At 39.5% G+C, this 5,160-nt stretch overlaps 1 pseudogene; it reads left to right on the top strand.

Annotated features, from left to right (window-relative positions):
- The window catches only part of LOC102819448, a 192,435-nt pseudogene that overhangs the window by 93,645 nt on the left and 93,630 nt on the right, over nucleotides 1-5,160 (top strand).

Here is a 5,160-nt window from a genome sequence, read left to right as displayed (position 1 = left end):
AGCACCATTTGGTGAAGAGAGTATCTCTACCCCATTTAATGTGTTTTGGCCCTTTTGTCAAAATTAGTTGACCATATGTGGATGGAAGTACATCTGGGTTCTCAATTCTGTTCCATTGATCTATGTATCTTTCATTGTACCAATACCAGACAATTTTGACCACTGTAACTGTAGTCAATTTGGAGATAAGGGAGAGATAGGCCTCCAACTTTGTTCTTTTTCTTAAAAGAACAGTGCTTTGCTCATCCGATGTCTCTATCCTCTCGATATAAAGTTCATGATCATTTGTTCCATCTCTTTAAAGAATGATGTCTGAATCTGGATTGGGATTGCATTATATGTATAGATTGCTTTGGGTAGTATTGACATTTTCACAATGTTAAGTCTTCCTATTCATGAGTATGGTATATTCTTCCATTTTTGTAAATCTCTTTTGGTTTCTTGTAGTAGTGTTTTGTAGTTTTCTTTGTATAGGTCTCTTGTTTCCTAAGTATTTCATCTTTTGGGTGAGTGTTGTAAAGGTATTATTTTCGTAAATTACTTTGCAGATTGTTTTTATAGTATAGAGGAATCCAACTAATTTTTGTATGTTGATCTTGTACCTTGACTATTTGTTGAATCTTTCAATGAGCTCTAATAATTTTCTTGCTGAATCTTTGGCATTTTCTATGTATAGAATCATATCATCAATGTTTAGCAAAATTACATTAACCAACAGCTAGCACAACTTCTTAGAGTCGCATCCCTCATTATGGTGTGCAACACTGGTACAGAAAGGTTTATTAATACTGCCCCCATCACTTCTCCATGCTGGAACATGGTACTTATTATTTTAAAACAGGTAGGAAGAGAAAGAAGTAAATCTTTTTAATCATCTCAAAGACCAAGTAATTTCATTTTCTCCACTTAGCTCTTAATATGAAACCATTTCTTTGTATATTTCTATTTGCATTCATATAAAAAATTAAATGCAAGGATTTTTTTTATCGATTTCTTTTTTCTTCTTCAAAAATTAGTGCATTATCAATGAGTAATACTGATACTCTCAACAGATTCCCCAGCCTTTTTGTTACTTTAAATGGAACCCTTATTGTTTCACCCTGTCAGAGTAAAAGAAAAACATTTCAGTGGGAAAAGTGTTCTACAACTGTAAAGTATAATAATATTATGAACTTACATAAACAAAGTGCTATAGGATAAGCATGGGACTGTGAACCACAAGGTCGGTAGTCTGAGCCCACCAGCCGTTCCATGGGAGAAAGATGAGGCTTTCTGTTCCCACAAAGATTTACAGTCTTGGGAACCCCATACCAGGTTGCTATGAATTAGAACAGATGCGATAGTATATAACAACAACATGAACAAAAACCAGAAAACACACTCTCAAAAGGACTTAATTGTGTGAGGATTTGGGATTAGAGGTGATTTTCTTTTTAAAAACTCATTCTTGGGAAAAAAAAAAATGTCCATAAATAGATGAATGAATCAACAAAATGTGGTATACAATGGAATGTTATTCAGACATAAAGAGAAATGAAGTTCTAATGTGTTATTAGGTGTTGTCACATCTGTTCTGACTCCTAGTGACCCTGTGAATAACAGAAAAAAACACTGAGACCTGCAACATCCTCACAATTGTTGCTACATTTAAGCCCACGGCTGCTGTCACCGTACCAATCCATCTCGTTATGAGTTTTCCTCTTTTTCACTGACCCTCCACTTTACCAAATACGACATCCTTCTCCAGTGACTTGTCCCTCCTGATAATATGTCTGAAGTATGAGAGACAGTCTCACCTTCCTGGCTTCTAAGGAGCATTCTGGCTGTACTTCTTCCAACAAAGATTTATTTGTTCTTCTGGCAGTCCATGGTACTCTCAATATTCTTCTCCAACACCATAATTCAGATGCATTAATTCTACAGTCTTCCTTATTCATTGTCCAATTAACACATGCACATGAAACACTTGAAATTACCATGGCTTAAGTCAGGCGCACCTTAGTCTTCAAACTGATATCTTTGCTCTTGAACAATTTAGAGATCTTTTGCAGCAGATTTGCCTAGTGCAGTTGAAAACATCACGTTTAATGAAATAAACTAGTGGAAAGGTCAAATATATTATGATTTCACTACTATTAAATAATCAAATATATAGGAACCAAAGATTATTGGTGGTTATCAGGGGTGGAAAGTAGGGGGAATGGGACAGTTTTTGCTTTGGACCATTGATTTTATGTTAATAATGATGGAAACCTTTTTTAAAGGCTAGGGAGAGTAACGAGTTACATAATATGAAGAATGTAACCAGTGTTACTGAATTATATGTGTAGAAATTGTTGACTTGGTGAATGCTTTGATGAGTTTTCCCACAGGTATATTTTTTAAATTATGCATGCCTCTATGTTGGATTTACAATAAGCAAACGGAAGCACAAGAGTATCAGAGACACTTATTTCCTCAAGGTTAGCAGATAAAGGACAAGCAAACATCAGTTCTAATTTTTCTGTGATTTTTCCATTTACTCTGAATCCCCTACTGGGTATTTTGTCTGATGATATCCACAGATGGGTTCCAAGAAGTAGAATTTAAAACCTAGTGTCTAAATTCTAGGAGGCTCTCTGAACCTGTCAAATTTGGATGGAAACCATCACGTAGGTTTACAGGATGTTTTGGAAGGCTAGTGGTAATATCCCCAATTCCCACATTTTCCCATATATTAATCAGCCACTCACCTCACTCTCTTTGAGTCTATTCCAACTCATTGTGACCCTACATAGGATTTCCAAGACTAAGTCTTTATGGAAGCAGATAGCCTCGTCTTTTTCTCTCAGAGCAGCTGGTGCATTTGAACTGTCGACCTTGCAGTCTAGTGTTTCTTCTACAGTGCCACCAGGGTTCCTTAAACAAGCAATGTTGTTCTTGTTGTTGTTAAGGTGCCATTGAGTTGGTTCCAACTCATAGCAACCCTGTCTAGGGTTTTAAGATGCAGCTGGCGGGTTTGAACTACCAACCTTGTGATTCACAGTCCAATGCTGATCCTATAACACCATATCAGCAGTCTACTTGTCGTCATCATGGTTGTTAAGTGCCGTCGAGTTGATTCCAACTCATAGCGACCTTGTATAGGGTTTCCAAAGAGTGGCTGGTGAAACTGAACCACCGACCTTGCGGTTCAAACCGACCTTGCAGTCTGGTTCATGAACCTGCAGCGCCACACTAGGACTCCATGAGTCCACTGTTGTTACTGCTCACTGCCATCGAATTGGTTTCGCCCTATCGATCCTGTAACAGGTTTCCCAGGAGCAGCTGGTGAACTTGAACTGCCAACTTTGCGGTTCAAATAGACTTACAATCCAGCGCATTAACCCACAGCGCCACAGCAAGACTCTCCAGGAGTCCACTAGATGCTGCTAAAGGACCCCCTGTGGAAGAAAGAAATTTGGTGACTCAGAAGGAGAAAAACCTGCCAATCCACTTCCATAAATACTACAGCCAGGAAAACTTGATGGGGCAGTTTGACTGTGTTAAAAGGAGTCACTGTGAGTTGGAATTAACCTGGAAGGCACAGAAGAGCAGGAGATGCTGCTGATGTATCCTCCCAAACAGGCAATGCTTCATTCTTCTCTCAGCTGGGGGAAAATAACAAGTACAGAAGTAGTAAATGCTACACTTCTGTGGATTTTTATGCAAAGTAAAGTTCACTGATTCAGAAACATGACTTTTTCTACAACATCTCCACTTCTTTTCTTGCTTAATGAACTGAAAAGGGAAGGTTTCCTGTTAGCCTTCTCTGGACCAGGTTATTTGCCTACAATTTTCCATTAAATATCTCTGCTAAATCTCTTCTGTTTTCCCTTTCCATCCAATCTGCAAAAGATAATGCCCTGTACAGAGGTGGGGCCTAATTCTTCTTCCTTTGGAGATGGGTGGCCCTTGGTATCCAGGTCATAAAAACAGATTAGATTGTTTCAGGCTCTTTCTTGGGACACTTATTCATGGAACCAAGCTACCATGCTGAGAGGACCTGGAGACCACCCAACGGGTGAAACCTCACATGAAGTCCTAACTGTAAGAAGGCCTTGAAAACTTCTGCACCAGTAATAGACTACAATTGCATGATAGATCTCGGAGAGAAGTGTCCAGTGGAAACCAATCAATCCCCAAAACTGGAAGAAATAAAATCATAAAAGGATTGTCATTGTTAAAATGACAATCACCATGTTTTGGGGTAACTTCTTACAGAACAATGTTGTTGTTGTTAAGTGCCATGGAGTAGGTTCTGACTCATAGCGACCCTGAACAGGGTTTCCGAGGTTGCAAATCTTTACAGGAGCAGAAAGCCTCATCTTTCTCCTGCGGAGCAGCTGGTAGTTTCGAACTGCTGACCTTGTGGTTCGCAGCCTGATTTGTACCCACTACACTATTACAAAACAATAAAATACAGATAAATTCCCTTCTTCATAGGAATGATAGAGACACAAATAACTGATTCTCTTCCAGATTTCTAGTGTATTCTGGGTGTTGCCCTCAGGTTAACTCTGAGTCACAAATGGCCACCCCATGTTCGTCACAGTAGAATTGTACTCCATAGTTTTTCAATGGCAGAGTTTTTAGAAGACTATCATAAGTCCTTTCTCAAGAAGAGCCTCTGGGTGGACAAAACTGCCAGCCATTCATTAGAAGTAAAGTGTGCCAACCGTTTGCAGCACCCAGGGTTCTGGAAGACTGTTGTTGATATTATTGTTGTCATTGTTAACTGCCTTTGAGTCGACTCTGACTCTCAGTGATCTTGTGTAGGGTTTCCGAGTAGCAGCTGGTGGGTTCGAACTACAGACCTTGTGGTTCACAATCCAGTTCTTTTGTTATTCAGTGCCATTAAATTGGATCTGAGTCAGAGACCCTATGTGCACCCACTTTGTGTGTGTGTGTGTGTGTGTGTGTGTGTGAACTGAGTGATAGTTTACATGGAAGAACAATGGTTTTGTTACAGCAGTTTTAGATTTGTGCTCGAAGAAACCAAGGCCACTTGGAGAGGTGAGGCAGAGTTTCAGATTTTATTAAGCCGGCTGACTCACAGGAGCTAATTTCTCCAGATTCTGAGCCCCAAATGAAGGGTAACACAGGCCTATATGGGATCAGAGTCTGGGGAGGCACCAGGCT

This window comes from Chrysochloris asiatica, unplaced genomic scaffold, assembly GCF_000296735.1.
Source record: "Chrysochloris asiatica unplaced genomic scaffold, ChrAsi1.0 scaffold00198, whole genome shotgun sequence".
NCBI lineage: Eukaryota > Metazoa > Chordata > Mammalia > Afrosoricida > Chrysochloridae > Chrysochloris > Chrysochloris asiatica.
This window is presented reverse-complemented; position numbering and strand designations above follow the sequence as displayed.